The sequence below is a fragment of the Oncorhynchus mykiss genome, chromosome 12 (assembly GCF_057628025.1).
Source record: "Oncorhynchus mykiss isolate SJ-2025 chromosome 12, ASM5762802v1, whole genome shotgun sequence".
In the NCBI taxonomy this organism is placed as follows: Eukaryota; Metazoa; Chordata; class Actinopteri; order Salmoniformes; family Salmonidae; genus Oncorhynchus; species Oncorhynchus mykiss.
Genome location: NC_143033.1, coordinates 89,696,420 through 89,721,128, shown reverse-complemented (window position 1 = coordinate 89,721,128; position 24,709 = coordinate 89,696,420). Strand labels below are relative to the sequence as shown.

General features: G+C 44.8%; 12 non-coding genes and 3 pseudogenes across 12 annotated transcripts; all 15 read left to right on the top strand.

The window, feature by feature from the left end:
* The first annotated feature begins 534 nt into the window (after positions 1-534).
* Positions 535-653, top strand: LOC118962641 (5S ribosomal RNA). Its single transcript, XR_005049979.2, has one exon. It is a non-coding gene; the product is annotated as a 5S ribosomal RNA (ribosomal RNA).
* Positions 654-1,817: 1,164 nt separating this feature from the next.
* LOC118962645 (5S ribosomal RNA) lies at positions 1,818-1,936 on the top strand. The gene has a single exon (XR_005049983.2). It is a non-coding gene; the product is annotated as a 5S ribosomal RNA (ribosomal RNA).
* A 1,171-nt stretch (positions 1,937-3,107) lies between these two features.
* Positions 3,108-3,216, top strand: LOC118962643 (5S ribosomal RNA; annotated as a pseudogene).
* A 1,167-nt stretch (positions 3,217-4,383) lies between these two features.
* Positions 4,384-4,502, top strand: LOC118962649 (5S ribosomal RNA). The gene has a single exon (XR_005049987.2). It is a non-coding gene; the product is annotated as a 5S ribosomal RNA (ribosomal RNA).
* A 1,166-nt stretch (positions 4,503-5,668) lies between these two features.
* LOC118962637 (5S ribosomal RNA) lies at positions 5,669-5,787 on the top strand. Its single transcript, XR_005049975.2, has one exon. It is a non-coding gene; the product is annotated as a 5S ribosomal RNA (ribosomal RNA).
* Positions 5,788-6,954: 1,167 nt separating this feature from the next.
* Positions 6,955-7,073, top strand: LOC118962635 (5S ribosomal RNA). Its single transcript, XR_005049973.2, has one exon. It is a non-coding gene; the product is annotated as a 5S ribosomal RNA (ribosomal RNA).
* Positions 7,074-8,239: 1,166 nt separating this feature from the next.
* On the top strand, positions 8,240-8,358 carry LOC118962628 (5S ribosomal RNA). The gene has a single exon (XR_005049966.1). It is a non-coding gene; the product is annotated as a 5S ribosomal RNA (ribosomal RNA).
* A 1,167-nt stretch (positions 8,359-9,525) lies between these two features.
* Positions 9,526-9,644, top strand: LOC118962627 (5S ribosomal RNA). Its single transcript, XR_005049965.1, has one exon. It is a non-coding gene; the product is annotated as a 5S ribosomal RNA (ribosomal RNA).
* A 1,167-nt stretch (positions 9,645-10,811) lies between these two features.
* LOC118937906 (5S ribosomal RNA) lies at positions 10,812-10,930 on the top strand. Its single transcript, XR_005035315.1, has one exon. It is a non-coding gene; the product is annotated as a 5S ribosomal RNA (ribosomal RNA).
* Positions 10,931-12,097: 1,167 nt separating this feature from the next.
* Positions 12,098-12,216, top strand: LOC118937979 (5S ribosomal RNA). The gene has a single exon (XR_005035383.1). It is a non-coding gene; the product is annotated as a 5S ribosomal RNA (ribosomal RNA).
* Positions 12,217-13,383: 1,167 nt separating this feature from the next.
* On the top strand, positions 13,384-13,502 carry LOC118937972 (5S ribosomal RNA). The gene has a single exon (XR_005035379.1). It is a non-coding gene; the product is annotated as a 5S ribosomal RNA (ribosomal RNA).
* Positions 13,503-14,668: 1,166 nt separating this feature from the next.
* LOC149979425 (5S ribosomal RNA) lies at positions 14,669-14,777 on the top strand (annotated as a pseudogene).
* Positions 14,778-15,944: 1,167 nt separating this feature from the next.
* Positions 15,945-16,063, top strand: LOC118937950 (5S ribosomal RNA). Its single transcript, XR_005035357.1, has one exon. It is a non-coding gene; the product is annotated as a 5S ribosomal RNA (ribosomal RNA).
* Positions 16,064-17,233: 1,170 nt separating this feature from the next.
* LOC118962625 (5S ribosomal RNA) lies at positions 17,234-17,352 on the top strand. The gene has a single exon (XR_005049963.1). It is a non-coding gene; the product is annotated as a 5S ribosomal RNA (ribosomal RNA).
* A 1,710-nt stretch (positions 17,353-19,062) lies between these two features.
* LOC118962650 (5S ribosomal RNA) lies at positions 19,063-19,171 on the top strand (annotated as a pseudogene).
* Positions 19,172-24,709: the final 5,538 nt, after the last annotated feature.

Here is a 24,709-nt window from a genome sequence, read left to right as displayed (position 1 = left end):
TCATTGAGAAGGTTTTTGTGGGAAGCCTTTCCTTCTCTACCAGAAGAAGGTAATCATTAGCCTCAACGCTAACGGCTACACAAAGTGTAGACCTGCGCGCGCTCCGCACGCATGCGCACAGAAACTGGGCAGTCCTGTGCTGTTTCTGAAAGTTGCGTGGAAATACGAATCACTGATGCATTTTGTTGATGTCTAATGATTCTCTTGGGCAAATGAATGCATTTTCTAACAAGTTGAAAGGATTTAGTTGATTTCCTCCTTAGTTCAAAACATTTTTGAATATTGTTGAATTTCGGTTTAAAGTCTGGATTCCGTGATTCCGTATTATATAGGGCCCTAGTCCATGAAGTTGTCATAAGTGTGAACATAGGATATGCCCTCCCCCCCCCCCCACAAGAGTGAAATATATGGGCTGGAAAGGAAATGTAAGCAAGGTTTGAGCTTTGTCAGTGTGTCACAACGTGGACATTTCTCTGTCTCCCGATGAATGAGCGGCACATTGACTTTATATAGTGTACCAAGAGGGTTCCCTTCGCTTACGGCCATACCAGCCTGAATACGCCCGATCTCGTCCGATCTCGGAAGCTAAGCAGGGTCGGGCCTGGTTAGTACTTGGATGGGAGACCGCCTGGGAATACCAGGTGCTGTAAGCTTTTTGCTCCAGTAGAGGGTACTCTTGTGTCATGCGTGGAGCAACTGCCTTTTATTTATCGCCCTAATAATGTTGTGTCTTTTTATTGGACTACATGCAGTTTGTTAGTGCTGCCCTGCCCTGATCAAATCCAATCATGGACAGTGCGTTTCCCTCGAAATGTAGGCACTACATTCAGCATTTGTTTTTAGACTGTCAATGTCTGTCGTCCATTAGGGCCCTGTAAAATCCCTTCAATGTTTTGCCTGACCCCCCCAAAAAATTCCCCCTCTCCTCCGTTTACATTTCCCGGTTTACCGTTTATCCCTGCTTCTCCAGGTTTGCGCTCTCAAAAGCACACCTTTTTAATCGAAATATAACACGATTGGATGTTCTATGTCCACGACAACATTTAAAACCCTAGCAGGAGACCACTTTTGAGGTCTTGGAAAAATTGAAGACATATCGATTTTGGGGTGTAGTTACCCTTTAAACGCAAGCGTGCGCCAGGAAGAGACCTTTGTTTGGTTAAGCGGTGTTGCTGTAGCGCTCATGTGATTGCGGAGTTTGCAAAACAAATGGCCACTGGATTGATGCAAATAATGATGATATAATTCTGCCAAGCTGGCATAGGCTACTTTGCAGTTAACATTTCATTGAGAAGGTTTTTGTGGGAAGCCTTTCCTTCTCTACCAGAAGAAGGTAATCATTAGCCTCAACGCTAACGGCTACACAAAGTGTAGACCTGCGCGCGCTCCGCACGCATGCGCACAGAAACTGGGCAGTCCTGTGCTGTTTCTGAAAGTTGCGTGGAAATACGAATCACTGATGCATTTTGTTGATGTCTAATGATTCTCTTGGGCAAATGAATGCATTTTCTAACAAGTTGAAAGGATTTAGTTGATTTCCTCCTTAGTTCAAAACATTTTTGAATATTGTTGAATTTCGGTTTAAAGTCTGGATTCCGTGATTCCGTATTATATAGGGCCCTAGTCCATGAAGTTGTCATAAGTGTGAACATAGGATATGCCCTCCCCCCCCCCCACAAGAGTGAAATATATGGGCTGGAAAGGAAATGTAAGCAAGGTTTGAGCTTTGTCAGTGTGTCACAACGTGGACATTTCTCTGTCTCCCGATGAATGAGCGGCACATTGACTTTATATAGTGTACCAAGAGGGTTCCCTTCGCTTACGGCCATACCAGCCTGAATACGCCCGATCTCGTCCGATCTCGGAAGCTAAGCAGGGTCGGGCCTGGTTAGTACTTGGATGGGAGACCGCCTGGGAATACCAGGTGCTGTAAGCTTTTTGCTCCAGTAGAGGGTACTCTTGTGTCATGCGTGGAGCAACTGCCTTTTATTTATCGCCCTAATAATGTTGTGTCTTTTTATTGGACTACATGCAGTTTGTTAGTGCTGCCCTGCCCTGATCAAATCCAATCATGGACAGTGCGTTTCCCTCGAAATGTAGGCACTACATTCAGCATTTGTTTTTAGACTGTCAATGTCTGTCGTCCATTAGGGCCCTGTAAAATCCCTTCAATGTTTTGCCTGACCCCCCCCCCAAAAAAATTCCCCCTCTCCTCCGTTTACATTTCCCGGTTTACCGTTTATCCCTGCTTCTCCAGGTTTGCGCTCTCAAAAGCACACCTTTTTAATCGAAATATAACACGATTGGATGTTCTATGTCCACGACAACATTTAAAACCCTAGCAGGAGACCACTTTTGAGGTCTTGGAAAAATTGAAGACATATCGATTTTGGGGTGTAGTTACCCTTTAAACGCAAGCGTGCGCCAGGAAGAGACCTTTGTTTGGTTAAGCGGTGTTGCTGTAGCGCTCATGTGATTGCGGAGTTTGCAAAACAAATGGCCACTGGATTGATGCAAATAATGATGATATAATTCTGCCAAGCTGGCATAGGCTACTTTGCAGTTAACATTTCATTGAGAAGGTTTTTGTGGGAAGCCTTTCCTTCTCTACCAGAAGAAGGTAATCATTAGCCTCAACGCTAACGGCTACACAAAGTGTAGACCTGCGCGCGCTCCGCACGCATGCGCACAGAAACTGGGCAGTCCTGTGCTGTTTCTGAAAGTTGCGTGGAAATACGAATCACTGATGCATTTTGTTGATGTCTAATGATTCTCTTGGGCAAATGAATGCATTTTCTAACAAGTTGAAAGGATTTAGTTGATTTCCTCCTTAGTTCAAAACATTTTTGAATATTGTTGAATTTCGGTTTAAAGTCTGGATTCCGTGATTCCGTATTATATAGGGCCCTAGTCCATGAAGTTGTCATAAGTGTGAACATAGGATATGCCCTCCCCCCCCCCCCCCACAAGAGTGAAATATATGGGCTGGAAAGGAAATGTAAGCAAGGTTTGAGCTTTGTCAGTGTGTCACAACGTGGACATTTCTCTGTCTCCCGATGAATGAGCGGCACATTGACTTTATATAGTGTACCAAGAGGGTTCCCTTCGCTTACGGCCATACCAGCCTGAATACGCCCGATCTCGGAAGCTAAGCAGGGTCGGGCCTGGTTAGTACTTGGATGGGAGACCGCCTGGGAATACCAGGTGCTGTAAGCTTTTTGCTCCAGTAGAGGGTACTCTTGTGTCATGCGTGGAGCAACTGCCTTTTATTTATCGCCCTAATAATGTTGTGTCTTTTTATTGGACTACATGCAGTTTGTTAGTGCTGCCCTGCCCTGATCAAATCCAATCATGGACAGTGCGTTTCCCTCGAAATGTAGGCACTACATTCAGCATTTGTTTTTAGACTGTCAATGTCTGTCGTCCATTAGGGCCCTGTAAAATCCCTTCAATGTTTTGCCTGACCCCCCCCCCAAAAAAATTCCCCCTCTCCTCCGTTTACATTTCCCGGTTTACCGTTTATCCCTGCTTCTCCAGGTTTGCGCTCTCAAAAGCACACCTTTTTAATCGAAATATAACACGATTGGATGTTCTATGTCCACGACAACATTTAAAACCCTAGCAGGAGACCACTTTTGAGGTCTTGGAAAAATTGAAGACATATCGATTTTGGGGTGTAGTTACCCTTTAAACGCAAGCGTGCGCCAGGAAGAGACCTTTGTTTGGTTAAGCGGTGTTGCTGTAGCGCTCATGTGATTGCGGAGTTTGCAAAACAAATGGCCACTGGATTGATGCAAATAATGATGATATAATTCTGCCAAGCTGGCATAGGCTACTTTGCAGTTAACATTTCATTGAGAAGGTTTTTGTGGGAAGCCTTTCCTTCTCTACCAGAAGAAGGTAATCATTAGCCTCAACGCTAACGGCTACACAAAGTGTAGACCTGCGCGCGCTCCGCACGCATGCGCACAGAAACTGGGCAGTCCTGTGCTGTTTCTGAAAGTTGCGTGGAAATACGAATCACTGATGCATTTTGTTGATGTCTAATGATTCTCTTGGGCAAATGAATGCATTTTCTAACAAGTTGAAAGGATTTAGTTGATTTCCTCCTTAGTTCAAAACATTTTTGAATATTGTTGAATTTCGGTTTAAAGTCTGGATTCCGTGATTCCGTATTATATAGGGCCCTAGTCCATGAAGTTGTCATAAGTGTGAACATAGGATATGCCCTCTCCCCCCCCACAAGAGTGAAATATATGGGCTGGAAAGGAAATGTAAGCAAGGTTTGAGCTTTGTCAGTGTGTCACAACGTGGACATTTCTCTGTCTCCCGATGAATGAGCGGCACATTGACTTTATATAGTGTACCAAGAGGGTTCCCTTCGCTTACGGCCATACCAGCCTGAATACGCCCGATCTCGTCCGATCTCGGAAGCTAAGCAGGGTCGGGCCTGGTTAGTACTTGGATGGGAGACCGCCTGGGAATACCAGGTGCTGTAAGCTTTTTGCTCCAGTAGAGGGTACTCTTGTGTCATGCGTGGAGCAACTGCCTTTTATTTATCGCCCTAATAATGTTGTGTCTTTTTATTGGACTACATGCAGTTTGTTAGTGCTGCCCTGCCCTGATCAAATCCAATCATGGACAGTGCGTTTCCCTCGAAATGTAGGCACTACATTCAGCATTTGTTTTTAGACTGTCAATGTCTGTCGTCCATTAGGGCCCTGTAAAATCCCTTCAATGTTTTGCCTGACCCCCCCCCAAAAAAATTCCCCCTCTCCTCCGTTTACATTTCCCGGTTTACCGTTTATCCCTGCTTCTCCAGGTTTGCGCTCTCAAAAGCACACCTTTTTAATCGAAATATAACACGATTGGATGTTCTATGTCCACGACAACATTTAAAACCCTAGCAGGAGACCACTTTTGAGGTCTTGGAAAAATTGAAGACATATCGATTTTGGGGTGTAGTTACCCTTTAAACGCAAGCGTGCGCCAGGAAGAGACCTTTGTTTGGTTAAGCGGTGTTGCTGTAGCGCTCATGTGATTGCGGAGTTTGCAAAACAAATGGCCACTGGATTGATGCAAATAATGATGATATAATTCTGCCAAGCTGGCATAGGCTACTTTGCAGTTAACATTTCATTGAGAAGGTTTTTGTGGGAAGCCTTTCCTTCTCTACCAGAAGAAGGTAATCATTAGCCTCAACGCTAACGGCTACACAAAGTGTAGACCTGCGCGCGCTCCGCACGCATGCGCACAGAAACTGGGCAGTCCTGTGCTGTTTCTGAAAGTTGCGTGGAAATACGAATCACTGATGCATTTTGTTGATGTCTAATGATTCTCTTGGGCAAATGAATGCATTTTCTAACAAGTTGAAAGGATTTAGTTGATTTCCTCCTTAGTTCAAAACATTTTTGAATATTGTTGAATTTCGGTTTAAAGTCTGGATTCCGTGATTCCGTATTATATAGGGCCCTAGTCCATGAAGTTGTCATAAGTGTGAACATAGGATATGCCCTCTCCCCCCCCACAAGAGTGAAATATATGGGCTGGAAAGGAAATGTAAGCAAGGTTTGAGCTTTGTCAGTGTGTCACAACGTGGACATTTCTCTGTCTCCCGATGAATGAGCGGCACATTGACTTTATATAGTGTACCAAGAGGGTTCCCTTCGCTTACGGCCATACCAGCCTGAATACGCCCGATCTCGTCCGATCTCGGAAGCTAAGCAGGGTCGGGCCTGGTTAGTACTTGGATGGGAGACCGCCTGGGAATACCAGGTGCTGTAAGCTTTTTGCTCCAGTAGATTGTACTCTTGTGTCATGCGTGGAGCAACTGCCTTTTATTTATCGCCCTAATAATGTTGTGTCTTTTTATTGGACTACATGCAGTTTGTTAGTGCTGCCCTGCCCTGATCAAATCCAATCATGGACAGTGCGTTTCCCTCGAAATGTAGGCACTACATTCAGCATTTGTTTTTAGACTGTCAATGTCTGTCGTCCATTAGGGCCCTGTAAAATCCCTTCAATGTTTTGCCTGACCCCCCCCCCAAAAAAATTCCCCCTCTCCTCCGTTTACATTTCCCGGTTTACCGTTTATCCCTGCTTCTCCAGGTTTGCGCTCTCAAAAGCACACCTTTTTAATCGAAATATAACACGATTGGATGTTCTATGTCCACGACAACATTTAAAACCCTAGCAGGAGACCACTTTTGAGGTCTTGGAAAAATTGAAGACATATCGATTTTGGGGTGTAGTTACCCTTTAAACGCAAGCGTGCGCCAGGAAGAGACCTTTGTTTGGTTAAGCGGTGTTGCTGTAGCGCTCATGTGATTGCGGAGTTTGCAAAACAAATGGCCACTGGATTGATGCAAATAATGATGATATAATTCTGCCAAGCTGGCATAGGCTACTTTGCAGTTAACATTTCATTGAGAAGGTTTTTGTGGGAAGCCTTTCCTTCTCTACCAGAAGAAGGTAATCATTAGCCTCAACGCTAACGGCTACACAAAGTGTAGACCTGCGCGCGCTCCGCACGCATGCGCACAGAAACTGGGCAGTCCTGTGCTGTTTCTGAAAGTTGCGTGGAAATACGAATCACTGATGCATTTTGTTGATGTCTAATGATTCTCTTGGGCAAATGAATGCATTTTCTAACAAGTTGAAAGGATTTAGTTGATTTCCTCCTTAGTTCAAAACATTTTTGAATATTGTTGAATTTCGGTTTAAAGTCTGGATTCCGTGATTCCGTATTATATAGGGCCCTAGTCCATGAAGTTGTCATAAGTGTGAACATAGGATATGCCCTCTCCCCCCCCACAAGAGTGAAATATATGGGCTGGAAAGGAAATGTAAGCAAGGTTTGAGCTTTGTCAGTGTGTCACAACGTGGACATTTCTCTGTCTCCCGATGAATGAGCGGCACATTGACTTTATATAGTGTACCAAGAGGGTTCCCTTCGCTTACGGCCATACCAGCCTGAATACGCCCGATCTCGTCCGATCTCGGAAGCTAAGCAGGGTCGGGCCTGGTTAGTACTTGGATGGGAGACCGCCTGGGAATACCAGGTGCTGTAAGCTTTTTGCTCCAGTAGAGGGTACTCTTGTGTCATGCGTGGAGCAACTGCCTTTTATTTATCGCCCTAATAATGTTGTGTCTTTTTATTGGACTACATGCAGTTTGTTAGTGCTGCCCTGCCCTGATCAAATCCAATCATGGACAGTGCGTTTCCCTCGAAATGTAGGCACTACATTCAGCATTTGTTTTTAGACTGTCAATGTCTGTCGTCCATTAGGGCCCTGTAAAATCCCTTCAATGTTTTGCCTGACCCCCCCCCAAAAAAATTCCCCCTCTCCTCCGTTTACATTTCCCGGTTTACCGTTTATCCCTGCTTCTCCAGGTTTGCGCTCTCAAAAGCACACCTTTTTAATCGAAATATAACACGATTGGATGTTCTATGTCCACGACAACATTTAAAACCCTAGCAGGAGACCACTTTTGAGGTCTTGGAAAAATTGAAGACATATCGATTTTGGGGTGTAGTTACCCTTTAAACGCAAGCGTGCGCCAGGAAGAGACCTTTGTTTGGTTAAGCGGTGTTGCTGTAGCGCTCATGTGATTGCGGAGTTTGCAAAACAAATGGCCACTGGATTGATGCAAATAATGATGATATAATTCTGCCAAGCTGGCATAGGCTACTTTGCAGTTAACATTTCATTGAGAAGGTTTTTGTGGGAAGCCTTTCCTTCTCTACCAGAAGAAGGTAATCATTAGCCTCAACGCTAACGGCTACACAAAGTGTAGACCTGCGCGCGCTCCGCACGCATGCGCACAGAAACTGGGCAGTCCTGTGCTGTTTCTGAAAGTTGCGTGGAAATACGAATCACTGATGCATTTTGTTGATGTCTAATGATTCTCTTGGGCAAATGAATGCATTTTCTAACAAGTTGAAAGGATTTAGTTGATTTCCTCCTTAGTTCAAAACATTTTTGAATATTGTTGAATTTCGGTTTAAAGTCTGGATTCCGTGATTCCGTATTATATAGGGCCCTAGTCCATGAAGTTGTCATAAGTGTGAACATAGGATATGCCCTCTCCCCCCCCACAAGAGTGAAATATATGGGCTGGAAAGGAAATGTAAGCAAGGTTTGAGCTTTGTCAGTGTGTCACAACGTGGACATTTCTCTGTCTCCCGATGAATGAGCGGCACATTGACTTTATATAGTGTACCAAGAGGGTTCCCTTCGCTTACGGCCATACCAGCCTGAATACGCCCGATCTCGTCCGATCTCGGAAGCTAAGCAGGGTCGGGCCTGGTTAGTACTTGGATGGGAGACCGCCTGGGAATACCAGGTGCTGTAAGCTTTTTGCTCCAGTAGATTGTACTCTTGTGTCATGCGTGGAGCAACTGCCTTTTATTTATCGCCCTAATAATGTTGTGTCTTTTTATTGGACTACATGCAGTTTGTTAGTGCTGCCCTGCCCTGATCAAATCCAATCATGGACAGTGCGTTTCCCTCGAAATGTAGGCACTACATTCAGCATTTGTTTTTAGACTGTCAATGTCTGTCGTCCATTAGGGCCCTGTAAAATCCCTTCAATGTTTTGCCTGACCCCCCCCCCAAAAAAATTCCCCCTCTCCTCCGTTTACATTTCCCGGTTTACCGTTTATCCCTGCTTCTCCAGGTTTGCGCTCTCAAAAGCACACCTTTTTAATCGAAATATAACACGATTGGATGTTCTATGTCCACGACAACATTTAAAACCCTAGCAGGAGACCACTTTTGAGGTCTTGGAAAAATTGAAGACATATCGATTTTGGGGTGTAGTTACCCTTTAAACGCAAGCGTGCGCCAGGAAGAGACCTTTGTTTGGTTAAGCGGTGTTGCTGTAGCGCTCATGTGATTGCGGAGTTTGCAAAACAAATGGCCACTGGATTGATGCAAATAATGATGATATAATTCTGCCAAGCTGGCATAGGCTACTTTGCAGTTAACATTTCATTGAGAAGGTTTTTGTGGGAAGCCTTTCCTTCTCTACCAGAAGAAGGTAATCATTAGCCTCAACGCTAACGGCTACACAAAGTGTAGACCTGCGCGCGCTCCGCACGCATGCGCACAGAAACTGGGCAGTCCTGTGCTGTTTCTGAAAGTTGCGTGGAAATACGAATCACTGATGCATTTTGTTGATGTCTAATGATTCTCTTGGGCAAATGAATGCATTTTCTAACAAGTTGAAAGGATTTAGTTGATTTCCTCCTTAGTTCAAAACATTTTTGAATATTGTTGAATTTCGGTTTAAAGTCTGGATTCCGTGATTCCGTATTATATAGGGCCCTAGTCCATGAAGTTGTCATAAGTGTGAACATAGGATATGCCCTCTCCCCCCCCACAAGAGTGAAATATATGGGCTGGAAAGGAAATGTAAGCAAGGTTTGAGCTTTGTCAGTGTGTCACAACGTGGACATTTCTCTGTCTCCCGATGAATGAGCGGCACATTGACTTTATATAGTGTACCAAGAGGGTTCCCTTCGCTTACGGCCATACCAGCCTGAATACGCCCGATCTCGTCCGATCTCGGAAGCTAAGCAGGGTCGGGCCTGGTTAGTACTTGGATGGGAGACCGCCTGGGAATACCAGGTGCTGTAAGCTTTTTGCTCCAGTAGAGGGTACTCTTGTGTCATGCGTGGAGCAACTGCCTTTTATTTATCGCCCTAATAATGTTGTGTCTTTTTATTGGACTACATGCAGTTTGTTAGTGCTGCCCTGCCCTGATCAAATCCAATCATGGACAGTGCGTTTCCCTCGAAATGTAGGCACTACATTCAGCATTTGTTTTTAGACTGTCAATGTCTGTCGTCCATTAGGGCCCTGTAAAATCCCTTCAATGTTTTGCCTGACCCCCCCCCCCAAAAAATTCCCCCTCTCCTCCGTTTACATTTCCCGGTTTACCGTTTATCCCTGCTTCTCCAGGTTTGCGCTCTCAAAAGCACACCTTTTTAATCGAAATATAACACGATTGGATGTTCTATGTCCACGACAACATTTAAAACCCTAGCAGGAGACCACTTTTGAGGTCTTGGAAAAATTGAAGACATATCGATTTTGGGGTGTAGTTACCCTTTAAACGCAAGCGTGCGCCAGGAAGAGACCTTTGTTTGGTTAAGCGGTGTTGCTGTAGCGCTCATGTGATTGCGGAGTTTGCAAAACAAATGGCCACTGGATTGATGCAAATAATGATGATATAATTCTGCCAAGCTGGCATAGGCTACTTTGCAGTTAACATTTCATTGAGAAGGTTTTTGTGGGAAGCCTTTCCTTCTCTACCAGAAGAAGGTAATCATTAGCCTCAACGCTAACGGCTACACAAAGTGTAGACCTGCGCGCGCTCCGCACGCATGCGCACAGAAACTGGGCAGTCCTGTGCTGTTTCTGAAAGTTGCGTGGAAATACGAATCACTGATGCATTTTGTTGATGTCTAATGATTCTCTTGGGCAAATGAATGCATTTTCTAACAAGTTGAAAGGATTTAGTTGATTTCCTCCTTAGTTCAAAACATTTTTGAATATTGTTGAATTTCGGTTTAAAGTCTGGATTCCGTGATTCCGTATTATATAGGGCCCTAGTCCATGAAGTTGTCATAAGTGTGAACATAGGATATGCCCTCTCCCCCCCCACAAGAGTGAAATATATGGGCTGGAAAGGAAATGTAAGCAAGGTTTGAGCTTTGTCAGTGTGTCACAACGTGGACATTTCTCTGTCTCCCGATGAATGAGCGGCACATTGACTTTATATAGTGTACCAAGAGGGTTCCCTTCGCTTACGGCCATACCAGCCTGAATACGCCCGATCTCGTCCGATCTCGGAAGCTAAGCAGGGTCGGGCCTGGTTAGTACTTGGATGGGAGACCGCCTGGGAATACCAGGTGCTGTAAGCTTTTTGCTCCAGTAGATTGTACTCTTGTGTCATGCGTGGAGCAACTGCCTTTTATTTATCGCCCTAATAATGTTGTGTCTTTTTATTGGACTACATGCAGTTTGTTAGTGCTGCCCTGCCCTGATCAAATCCAATCATGGACAGTGCGTTTCCCTCGAAATGTAGGCACTACATTCAGCATTTGTTTTTAGACTGTCAATGTCTGTCGTCCATTAGGGCCCTGTAAAATCCCTTCAATGTTTTGCCTGACCCCCCCCCCCAAAAAATTCCCCCTCTCCTCCGTTTACATTTCCCGGTTTACCGTTTATCCCTGCTTCTCCAGGTTTGCGCTCTCAAAAGCACACCTTTTTAATCGAAATATAACACGATTGGATGTTCTATGTCCACGACAACATTTAAAACCCTAGCAGGAGACCACTTTTGAGGTCTTGGAAAAATTGAAGACATATCGATTTTGGGGTGTAGTTACCCTTTAAACGCAAGCGTGCGCCAGGAAGAGACCTTTGTTTGGTTAAGCGGTGTTGCTGTAGCGCTCATGTGATTGCGGAGTTTGCAAAACAAATGGCCACTGGATTGATGCAAATAATGATGATATAATTCTGCCAAGCTGGCATAGGCTACTTTGCAGTTAACATTTCATTGAGAAGGTTTTTGTGGGAAGCCTTTCCTTCTCTACCAGAAGAAGGTAATCATTAGCCTCAACGCTAACGGCTACACAAAGTGTAGACCTGCGCGCGCTCCGCACGCATGCGCACAGAAACTGGGCAGTCCTGTGCTGTTTCTGAAAGTTGCGTGGAAATACGAATCACTGATGCATTTTGTTGATGTCTAATGATTCTCTTGGGCAAATGAATGCATTTTCTAACAAGTTGAAAGGATTTAGTTGATTTCCTCCTTAGTTCAAAACATTTTTGAATATTGTTGAATTTCGGTTTAAAGTCTGGATTCCGTGATTCCGTATTATATAGGGCCCTAGTCCATGAAGTTGTCATAAGTGTGAACATAGGATATGCCCTCTCCCCCCCCACAAGAGTGAAATATATGGGCTGGAAAGGAAATGTAAGCAAGGTTTGAGCTTTGTCAGTGTGTCACAACGTGGACATTTCTCTGTCTCCCGATGAATGAGCGGCACATTGACTTTATATAGTGTACCAAGAGGGTTCCCTTCGCTTACGGCCATACCAGCCTGAATACGCCCGATCTCGTCCGATCTCGGAAGCTAAGCAGGGTCGGGCCTGGTTAGTACTTGGATGGGAGACCGCCTGGGAATACCAGGTGCTGTAAGCTTTTTGCTCCAGTAGAGGGTACTCTTGTGTCATGCGTGGAGCAACTGCCTTTTATTTATCGCCCTAATAATGTTGTGTCTTTTTATTGGACTACATGCAGTTTGTTAGTGCTGCCCTGCCCTGATCAAATCCAATCATGGACAGTGCGTTTCCCTCGAAATGTAGGCACTACATTCAGCATTTGTTTTTAGACTGTCAATGTCTGTCGTCCATTAGGGCCCTGTAAAATCCCTTCAATGTTTTGCCTGACCCCCCCCCCCAAAAAATTCCCCCTCTCCTCCGTTTACATTTCCCGGTTTACCGTTTATCCCTGCTTCTCCAGGTTTGCGCTCTCAAAAGCACACCTTTTTAATCGAAATATAACACGATTGGATGTTCTATGTCCACGACAACATTTAAAACCCTAGCAGGAGACCACTTTTGAGGTCTTGGAAAAATTGAAGACATATCGATTTTGGGGTGTAGTTACCCTTTAAACGCAAGCGTGCGCCAGGAAGAGACCTTTGTTTGGTTAAGCGGTGTTGCTGTAGCGCTCATGTGATTGCGGAGTTTGCAAAACAAATGGCCACTGGATTGATGCAAATAATGATGATATAATTCTGCCAAGCTGGCATAGGCTACTTTGCAGTTAACATTTCATTGAGAAGGTTTTTGTGGGAAGCCTTTCCTTCTCTACCAGAAGAAGGTAATCATTAGCCTCAACGCTAACGGCTACACAAAGTGTAGACCTGCGCGCGCTCCGCACGCATGCGCACAGAAACTGGGCAGTCCTGTGCTGTTTCTGAAAGTTGCGTGGAAATACGAATCACTGATGCATTTTGTTGATGTCTAATGATTCTCTTGGGCAAATGAATGCATTTTCTAACAAGTTGAAAGGATTTAGTTGATTTCCTCCTTAGTTCAAAACATTTTTGAATATTGTTGAATTTCGGTTTAAAGTCTGGATTCCGTGATTCCGTATTATATAGGGCCCTAGTCCATGAAGTTGTCATAAGTGTGAACATAGGATATGCCCTCTCCCCCCCCACAAGAGTGAAATATATGGGCTGGAAAGGAAATGTAAGCAAGGTTTGAGCTTTGTCAGTGTGTCACAACGTGGACATTTCTCTGTCTCCCGATGAATGAGCGGCACATTGACTTTATATAGTGTACCAAGAGGGTTCCCTTCGCTTACGGCCATACCAGCCTGAATACGCCCGATCTCGTCCGATCTCGGAAGCTAAGCAGGGTCGGGCCTGGTTAGTACTTGGATGGGAGACCGCCTGGGAATACCAGGTGCTGTAAGCTTTTTGCTCCAGTAGAGGGTACTCTTGTGTCATGCGTGGAGCAACTGCCTTTTATTTATCGCCCTAATAATGTTGTGTCTTTTTATTGGACTACATGCAGTTTGTTAGTGCTGCCCTGCCCTGATCAAATCCAATCATGGACAGTGCGTTTCCCTCGAAATGTAGGCACTACATTCAGCATTTGTTTTTAGACTGTCAATGTCTGTCGTCCATTAGGGCCCTGTAAAATCCCTTCAATGTTTTGCCTGACCCCCCCCCAAAAAAATTCCCCCTCTCCTCCGTTTACATTTCCCGGTTTACCGTTTATCCCTGCTTCTCCAGGTTTGCGCTCTCAAAAGCACACCTTTTTAATCGAAATATAACACGATTGGATGTTCTATGTCCACGACAACATTTAAAACCCTAGCAGGAGACCACTTTTGAGGTCTTGGAAAAATTGAAGACATATCGATTTTGGGGTGTAGTTACCCTTTAAACGCAAGCGTGCGCCAGGAAGAGACCTTTGTTTGGTTAAGCGGTGTTGCTGTAGCGCTCATGTGATTGCGGAGTTTGCAAAACAAATGGCCACTGGATTGATGCAAATAATGATGATATAATTCTGCCAAGCTGGCATAGGCTACTTTGCAGTTAACATTTCATTGAGAAGGTTTTTGTGGGAAGCCTTTCCTTCTCTACCAGAAGAAGGTAATCATTAGCCTCAACGCTAACGGCTACACAAAGTGTAGACCTGCGCGCGCTCCGCACGCATGCGCACAGAAACTGGGCAGTCCTGTGCTGTTTCTGAAAGTTGCGTGGAAATACGAATCACTGATGCATTTTGTTGATGTCTAATGATTCTCTTGGGCAAATGAATGCATTTTCTAACAAGTTGAAAGGATTTAGTTGATTTCCTCCTTAGTTCAAAACATTTTTGAATATTGTTGAATTTCGGTTTAAAGTCTGGATTCCGTGATTCCGTATTATATAGGGCCCTAGTCCATGAAGTTGTCATAAGTGTGAACATAGGATATGCCCTCTCCCCCCCCACAAGAGTGAAATATATGGGCTGGAAAGGAAATGTAAGCAAGGTTTGAGCTTTGTCAGTGTGTCACAACGTGGACATTTCTCTGTCTCCCGATGAATGAGCGGCACATTGACTTTATATAGTGTACCAAGAGGGTTCCCTTCGCTTACGGCCATACCAGCCTGAATACGCCCGATCTCGGAAGCTAAGCAGGGTCGGGCCTGGTTAGTACTTGGATGGGAGACCGCCTGGGAATACCAGGTGCTGTAAGCTTTTTGCTCCAGTAGATTGTACTCTTGTGTCATGCGTGGAGCAACTGCCTTTTATTTATCGCCCTAATAATGTTGTGTCTTTTTATTGGACTACATGCAGTTTGTTAGTGCTGCCCTGCCCTGATCAAATCCAATCATGGACAGTGCGTTTCCCTCGAAATGTAGGCACTACATTCAGCATTTGTTTTTAGACTGTCAATGTCTGTCGTCCATTAGGGCCCTGTAAAATCCCTTCAATGTTTTGCCTGACCCCCCCCCCAAAAAAATTCCCCCTCTCCTCCGTTTACATTTCCCGGTTTACCGTTTATCCCTGCTTCTCCAGGTTTGCGCTCTCAAAAGCACACCTTTTTAATCGAAATATAACACGATTGGATGTTCTATGTCCACGACAACATTTAAAACCCTAGCAGGAGACCACTTTTGAGGTCTTGGAAAAATTGAAGACATATCGATTTTGGGGTGTAGTTACCCTTTAAACGCAAGCGTGCGCCAGGAAGAGACCTTTGTTTGGTTAAGCGGTGTTGCTGTAGCGCTCATGTGATTGCGGAGTTTGCAAAACAAATGGCCACTGGATTGATGCAAATAATGATGATATAATTCTGCCAAGCTGGCATAGGCTACTTTGCAGTTAACATTTCATTGAGAAGGTTTTTGTGGGAAGCCTTTCCTTCTCTACCAGAAGAAGGTAATCATTAGCCTCAACGCTAACGGCTACACAAAGTGTAGACCTGCGCGCGCTCCGCACGCATGCGCACAGAAACTGGGCAGTCCTGCGCTGTTTCTGAAAGTTGCGTGGAAATACGAATCACTGATGCATTTTGTTGATGTCTAATGATTCTCTTGGGCAAATGAATGCATTTTCTAACAAGTTGAAAGGATTTAGTTGATTTCCTCCTTAGTTCAAAACATTTTTGAATATTGTTGAATTTCGGTTTAAAGTCTGGATTCCGTGATTCCGTATTATATAGGGCCCTAGTCCATGAAGTTGTCATAAGTGTGAACATAGGATATGCCCTCTCCCCCCCCACAAGAGTGAAATATATGGGCTGGAAAGGAAATGTAAGCAAGGTTTGAGCTTTGTCAGTGTGTCACAACGTGGACATTTCTCTGTCTCCCGATGAATGAGCGGCACATTGACTTTATATAGTGTACCAAGAGGGTTCCCTTCGCTTACGGCCATACCAGCCTGAATACGCCCGATCTCGTCCGATCTCGGAAGCTAAGCAGGGTCGGGCCTGGTTAGTACTTGGATGGGAGACCGCCTGGGAATACCAGGTGCTGTAAGCTTTTTGCTCCAGTAGAGGGTACTCTTGTGTCATGCGTGGAGCAACTGCCTTTTATTTATCGCCCTAATAATGTTGTGTCTTTTTATTGGACTACATGCAGTTTGTTAGTGCTGCCCTGCCCTGATCAAATCCAATCATGGACAGTGCGTTTCCCTCGAAATGTAGGCACTACATTCAGCATTTGTTTTTAGACTGTCAATGTCTGTCGTCCATTAGGGCCCTGTAAAATCCCTTCAATGTTTTGCCTGACCCCCCCCCCCCAAAAAAAATTCCCCCTCTCCTCCGTTTACATTTCCCGGTTTACCGTTTATCCCTGCTTCTCCAGGTTTGCGCTCTCAAAAGCACACCTTTTTAATCGAAATATAACACGATTGGATGTTCTATGTCCACGACAACATTTAAAACCCTAGCAGGAGACCACTTTTGAGGTCTTGGAAAAATTGAAGACATATCGATTTTGGGGTGTAGTTACCCTTTAAACGCAAGCGTGCGCCAGGAAGAGACCTTTGTTTGGTTAAGCGGTGTTGCTGTAGCGCTCATGTGATTGCGGAGTTTGCAAAACAAATGGCCACTGGATTGATGCAAATAATGATGATATAATTCTGCCAAGCTGGCATAGGCTACTTTGCAGTTAACATTTCATTGAGAAGGTTTTTGTGGGAAGCCTTTCCTTCTCTACCAGAAGAAGGTAATCATTAGCCTCAACGCTAACGGCTACACAAAGTGTAGACCTGCGCGCGCTCCGCACGCATGCGCACAGAAACTGGGCAGTCCTGCGCTGTTTCTGAAAGTTGCGTGGAAATACGAATCACTGATGCATTTTGTTGATGTCTAATGATTCTCTTGGGCAAATGAATGCATTTTCTAACAAGTTGAAAGGATTTAGTTGATTTCCTCCTTAGTTCAAAACATTTTTGAATATTGTTGAATTTCGGTTTAAAGTCTGGATTCCGTGATTCCGTATTATATAGGGCCCTAGTCCATGAAGTTGTCATAAGTGTGAACATAGGATATGCCCTCTCCCCCCCCACAAGAGTGAAATATATGGGCTGGAAAGGAAATGTAAGCAAGGTTTGAGCTTTGTCAGTGTGTCACAACGTGGACATTTCTCTGTCTCCCGATGAATGAGCGGCACATTGACTTTATATAGTGTACCAAGAGGGTTCCCTTCGCTTACGGCCATACCAGCCTGAATACGCCCGATCTCGTCCGATCTCGGAAGCTAAGCAGGGTCGGGCCTGGTTAGTACTTGGATGGGAGACCGCCTGGGAATACCAGGTGCTGTAAGCTTTTTGCTCCAGTAGAGGGTACTCTTGTGTCATGCGTGGAGCAACTGCCTTTTATTTATCGCCCTAATAATGTTGTGTCTTTTTATTGGACTACATGCAGTTTGTTAGTGCTGCCCTGCCCTGATCAAATCCAATCATGGACAGTGCGTTTCCCTCGAAATGTAGGCACTACATTCAGCATTTGTTTTTAGACTGTCAATGTCTGTCGTCCATTAGGGCCCTGTAAAATCCCTTCAATGTTTTGCCTGACCCCCCCCCCCCAAAAAAAATTCCCCCTCTCCTCCGTTTACATTTCCCGGTTTACCGTTTATCCCTGCTTCTCCAGGTTTGCGCTCTCAAAAGCACACCTTTTTAATCGAAATATAACCTCCTCTACCAGAAGAGGCTCAGCACTAACGGCTACACAAAGTGTAGACATGCGCGCGCTCCGCAGGTATGCTCACAGACAGGCATGCACAAAGACTGGGCACTCCTGTGCCATTTCAGAAAGTTGCATGGAAATACGAATCACTGAATAATTTTGTTAATGTGTTATGATTCACTTGGGCAAATGAATGCCTAAATGATTACCGACCTGTAGCACTCATGTTTGTAGCCATGAAATGCTTTGAAAGGCTGGTCATGGCTCACATCAACACATCCTCGAAACCCTAGACCCACTCCAATTTGCATACCACACCAACAGATCCACAGATGATGCAAACTCTATTCCACCCCACATTGCCCTTTCACACTTAGACAAAAGGAACCGCTATGTGAGACTGCTGTTCATTGACAACAGCTAAGCTTTCAACACCATAGTGCCCTCAAAGCCCCTCACTAAGCTAAGGATCCTGGGACTAAACACCTCCCTCTGCAACTGGATCCTGGACATCCTGATGGGCCACCCCCAGGTGGTAAGGGTAGGTAACAACATCTGCCACGCTGATCCTCAACACAGGGGCCCCTAGGGGTGTGTGCTCAGTTCCCTCCTGTGCTCCCTGTTCACTCATGACAGCACTGCCAGGCACGACTCCAACAACATCATTAAGTTGGCCCAGCGTCGTCCGGGTTAGGGGAAGGTTTGCCCGGCAGGGATGTCCTTGTCCCATCATGCGCTAGCGACGGGCTGAGTGCAGTGGTTGCTGACAATGTCGCACAGTGTTTCCCCTGACACGTTGGTGCGGCTGGCTTCCGTGTTAAGTGGGCATTGTGTCAAGAAGCAGTGCGGCTTGTTTGGTTTGTGTTTTGGAGGACGCACGGCTCTTGACCTTCGCCTCTCCCGAGTCCATACGGGAGTTGCAGCGATGAGACAAGACTGTTACTACCAATTGGATACCAGGAACAAAACAATAAATGTTTGCTGATTACACAACAGTGTTAGGCCTGATCATCGACAACGTTGAGATCTCCCTATAGGGAGGATGTCAGAGACCTGACCGTGTGGTGCAAGGACAACAACCTCTCCCTCAATGTGATCAAGACAAAGGAGATGATCGTGAACTACAGGAAAAGGTGGACCGTGCACGCCCGCATTCTCATCGATGGGGCTGTAGTGGAGCAGGTTGAGAGCTTCAAGTTCCTTGGTGCCACATCATCAACTAACACGGTCCAAGCACACCCAGATAGTCGTGAAGAGGTCACGATAAAACCTATTCACCCTCAGGAGACTGAAAATATTTGGCATGGGTCCTCAGATCCTCAAAAGGTTTTACAGCTGCATCATTCCTTCGCTTATGGCCATACCAGTCTGAATTCGCCTGATTTCAGAAGCTAAGCAGATTTGGGCCTGGTTAGTACATGTATGGAAGACTGCCTGGGAAGACCAGGTGCTGTAAGCTTTTTGTCCAATGAAATGCACTGCAAGCAAATAGTGTAGTTTGTGTAGGCAATAGCAGCAGGAAATAAATTATACATTTTTCCCATTCTATATTGTTTTATTTTCAATACAAATGGACTGAAATTAAAGCGCTCTCATAAGTTCCTTTGCGTACACATCACAGATAAACTTAAATGGTCCACCCACACAGACAGTGCGGTGGAGAAGGTGCAACAGTGCCTCTTCAACCTCAGGAGGCTGAAGAAAGTTGTCTTGTCAACTAAAACCCTCAAACTTTTACAGATGCACAATTGAGAGCATCCTGTCGGGCTGTATCACCACCTGGTAAGGCAACAGCACCTCCCAAAACCGCAGGGCTCTCCAGAGGGTGGTGCGGTCTGCACAACGCATCACCAGGGACAAACTACCTGCCCTACAGGACATCTTCAGCACTCGATGTCACAGGAAGACCAAAAAGATCATCAAGGACAACAACCACCCAAGCCACTGCCTGTTCACTCCGCTGCCGTCCAGAAGGCGAGGTCAGTTCAGGTGCATCAAAGCTGGGACAGAGAGACTGAAAAACAGCTTTTATCTCAAGGCCATCAGACTGTTAAACAGCCATCACTAACACAGAGAGGCTGCTGCCTACATACATACTTGAAATCATTCACCATTCAAAGAAATGGATCACTAGTCACTTTAATAATGCCACTTTAATAATGTTTACATATCTTGCATTACTCATCTCATATGTATATACTGTATTTTATACCATATATTGCATCTTGCCTATGCCGCTCTGTAATTGCCCATCCATATATTTATATGTACATATTCTTATTAATTCCTTTACACTTGTGTGTATAAGGTAGTTGTGGAATTGTTAGATATTACTGCACTGTTGGAACTAGAAGCACAAACATTTCGCTACACTCGCAACAACAGCTGCTGTGTATGTGACCAATAGAATTTGATTTCATCTCTATAGATAATTAGAATAGGTAAGCCTACTGTAATGTTATAGGATTATCACACAGTGCAGAATTCATTAGAAATTGAATCACAAAAACATGTTCTTTACATTTTCCACAGTGTTGTAAATCTTGAGGACAGGACAACCTCTGGGTGTTGTTGAGTTCCACCTGGCATATGTTCTCTGCTGAGGTCACAGAGCTGAGGAATGCAGTGTGGAGTCTATACAATGAACGGAGACATACAGCTATGCATTTGGGACAGAGAGGCATGAGGGCGTGCATAACATTGACTCCCACACCTCAGTCCAGCTAGCCAAAATATTGGAATGGCGTTCTGGATCCAAGCTGGAATGTAATAAGAATACATTTGACATGTATATAGGAGCGCCTTGATACATTTGAGTCTCCACTTTGTGTTACACTGAAGTTCTTACAGGCCTGAAGAGAACATACGTTGCTTTTCCATTGCAATGTTTTATCAGAAATCAATTTCATACGGTCTCCCAACCAAACGTAGGTTTCAACTGCAGATTGATTTGAAAGCCAACACAAAGTTCTCTCAGTGTCCACAGAGTCTTTGCAAGACAGTCTCTTTATGGCCGAGATTAGCATGTAATCCCCTTTTATGGAGGGTTAGTGGATTTGGGGGTTGTTGGGAGTAGGGCAGGAAACTAGCCGTTATGTAAAAGCTATTAGCGGTCTGGAAGACAAAGCCCTATTATTGGCCTGAGAGGCGGTCCTCAAGGACATTTGAGGACTGAGGTGCTCGTTCAGAATTTGGGGGTGGGGGGCGAGATTTGTCCCTTGATCAGAATGACTAATTTGTCCTATAATACATGTAAAGCAGAATATGTAATATACTGTATGACACAAAAGTCGTCGTACCGGCTGTATTTCTGCCTGCTTGAACAGCGAATAGCTCAGATACACATGAAAACATTAAAATGACTCCGAGAATCGATAGAGCATCGCTCAGAGATACACAAATACGATATAACAAAAAATGGGTTTCCTTTAAGAGGCCATTTTAAGAGTACTGTAGGTCTACATGTGACGGTTGTCTACTTTGTACCCTTTATGATGGATTCTCACCATTTTCTCACTATAGTTTGTCAGTTCAAATGACTATTGCGGGAGATTTTATTTATTTATTTATTTATTTTACCTTTATTTAACCAGGTAGGCAAGTTGAGAACAAGTTCTCATTTACAATTGCGACCTGGCCAAGATAAAGCAAAGCAGTTCGACAGATACAACAACACAGAGTTACACATGGAGTAAAACAAACATACAGTCAATAATAAAGTATAAACAAGTCTATATACAATGTGAGCAAATGAGGTGAGAAGGGAGGTAAAGGCAAAAAAAGGCCTTGGTGGCAAGGTAAATACAATATAGCAAGTAAAACACTGGAATGGTAGTTTTGCATTGGAAGAATGTGCAAAGTAGAAATAAAAATAATGGGGTGCAAAGGAGCAAAATAAATAAATAAATTAAATACAGTTGGGAAAGAGGTAGTTGATAGGGCTAAATTATATGTGGGCTATGTACAGGTGCAGTAATCTGTGAGCTGCTCTGACAGTTGGTGCTTAAAGCTAGTGAGGGAGATAAGTGTTTCCAGTTTCAGAGATTTTTGTAGTTCGTTCCAGTCATTGGCAGCAGAGAACTGGAAAGAGAGGCGGCCAAAGAAAGAATTGGTTTTGGGGGTGACTAGAGAGATATACCTGCTGGAGCGTGTGCTACAGGTGGGAGATGCTATGGTGACCAGCGAGCTGAGATAAGGGGGGACTTTACCTAGCAGGGTCTTGTAGATGACATGGAGCCAGTGGGTTTGGCGACGAGTATGAAGCGAGGGCCAGCCAACGAGAGCGTACAGGTCGCAATGGTGGGTAGTGTATGGGGCTTTGGTGACAAAACGGATTGCACTGTGATAGACTGCATCCAGTTTGTTGAGTAGGGTATTGGAGGCTATTTTGTAAATTACATCGCCAAAGTCGAGGATTGGTAGGATGGTCAGTTTTACAAGGGTATGTTTGGCAGCATGAGTGAAGGATGCTTTGTTGCGAAATAGGAAGCCAATTCTAGATTTAACTTTGGATTGGAGATGTTTGATATGGGTCTGGAAGGAGAGTTTACAGTCTAACCAGACACCTAAGTATTTGTAGTTGTTCACGTATTCTAAGTCAGAGCCGTCCAGAGTAGTGATGTTGGACAGGCGGGTAGGTGCAGGTAGTGATCGGTTGAAGAGCATGCATTTAGTTTTACTTGTATTTAAGAGCAGTTGGAGGCCACGGAAGGAGAGTTGTATGGCATTGAAGCTTGCCTGGAGGGTTGTTAACACAGTGTCCAAAGAAGGGCCGGAAGTATACAGAATGGTGTCGTCTGCGTAGAGGTGGATCAGAGACTCACCAGCAGCAAGAGCGACCTCATTGATGTATACAGAGAAGAGAGTTGGTCCAAGAATTGAACCCTGTGGCACCCCCATAGAGACTGCCAGAGGTCCGGACAACAGACCCTCAGATTTGACACACTGAACTCTATCAGAGAAGTAGTTGGTGAACCAGGCGAGGCAATCATTTGAGAAACCAAGGCTGTTGAGTCTGCCGATGAGGATGTGGTGATTGACAGAGTCGAAAGCCTTGGCCAGATCAATGAATACGGCTGCACAGTAATGTTTCTTATCGATGGCGGTTAAGATATCGTTTAGGACCTTGAGCGTGGCTGAGGTGCACCCATGACCAGCTCTGAAACCAGATTGCATAGCAGAGAAGGTATGGTGAGATTCAAAATGGTCGGTAATCTGTTTGTTGACTTGGCTTTCGAAGACCTTAGAAAGGCATGGTAGGATAGATATAGGTCTGTAGCAGTTTGGGTCAAGAGTGTCCCCCCCTTTGAAGAGGGGGATGACCGCAGCTGCTTTCCAATCTTTGGGAATCTCAGACGACACGAAAGAGAGGTTGAACAGGCTAGTAATAGGGGTGGCAACAATTTCGGCAGATAATTTTAGAAAGAAAGGGTCCAGATTGTCTAGCCCGGCTGATTTGTAGGGGTCCAGATTTTGCAGCTCTTTCAGAACATCAGCTGAATGGATTTGGGAGAAGGAGAAATGGGGAAGGCTTGGGCGAGTTGCTGTTGGGGGTGCAGTGCTGTTGACAGGGGTAGGAGTAGCCAGGTGGAAAGCATGGCCAGCAGTAGAAAAATGCTTATTGAAATTTTCAATTATGGTGGATTTATCAGTGGTGACAGTGTTTCCTATCTTCAGTGCAGTGGGCAGCTGGGAGGAGGTGTTCTTATTCTCCATGGACTTTACAGTGTCCCAGAACTTTTTTGAGTTAGTGTTGCAAGAAGCAAATTTCTGCTTGAAAAAGCTAGCCTTGGCTTTTCTAACTGCCTGTGTATAATGGTTTCTAGCTTCCCTGAACAGCTGCATATCACGGGGGCTGTTCGATGCTAATGCAGAACGCCATAGGACGTTTTTGTGTTGATTAAGGGCAGTCAGGTCTGGGGAGAACCAAGGGCTATATCTGTTCCTGGTTCTAAATTTCTTGAATGGGGCATGTTTATTTAAGATGGTTAGGAAGGCATTTTTAAAAAATATCCAGGCATCCTCTACTGACGGGATGAGGTCAATATCCTTCCAGGATACCCCGGCCAGGTCGATTAGAAAGGCCTGCTCGCTGAAGTGTTTCAGGGAGCGTTTTACAGTGATGAGAGGAGGTCGTTTGACCGCTGACCCATTACGGATGCAGGCAATGAGGCAGTGATCGCTGAGATCTTGGTTGAAGACAGCAGAGGTGTATTTAGAGGGGAAGTTGGTTAGGATGATATCTATGAGGGTGCCCGTGTTTAAGGCTTTGGGGAGGTACCTGGTAGGTTCATTGATAATTTGTGTGAGATTGAGGGCATCAAGTTTAGATTGTAGGATGGCTGGGGTGTTAAGCATGTTCCAGTTTAGGTCGCCTAGCAGCACGAGCTCTGAAGATAGATGGGGGGCAATCAGTTCACATATGGTGTCCAGAGCACAGCTGGGGGCAGAGGGTGGTCTATAGCAGGCGGCAACGGTGAGAGACTTGTTTTTAGAAAGGTGGATTTTTAAAAGTAGAAGTTCAAATTGTTTGGGTACAGACCTGGATAGTAGGACAGAACTCTGCAGGCTATCTTTGCAGTAAATTGCAACACCGCCCCCTTTGGCAGTTCTATCTTGTCTGAAAATGTTGTAGTTTGGAATTAAAATGTCTGAATTTTTGGTGGTCTTCCTAAGCCAGGATTCAGACACAGCTAGAACATCCGGGTTGGCAGAGTGTGCTAAAGCAGTGAAAAGAACAAACTTAGGGAGGAGGCTTCTAATGTTAACATGCATGAAACCAAGGCTATTACGGTTACAGAAGTCGTCAGATTAACGTGCCCTATTTAATACTAGACATTAAAACATGGAAGGAGGGCTGGCTGAGACAGCCCTCCAAGTAACTATGCAGTGACACGACGGTATAAATCTATGAAGCCTATTTTATCTAGCCAACATATAACCCACGTTTGCTTGGGCATGTTCTCTATGAGGCTGTTGTATGGGAAAAAATCATAAC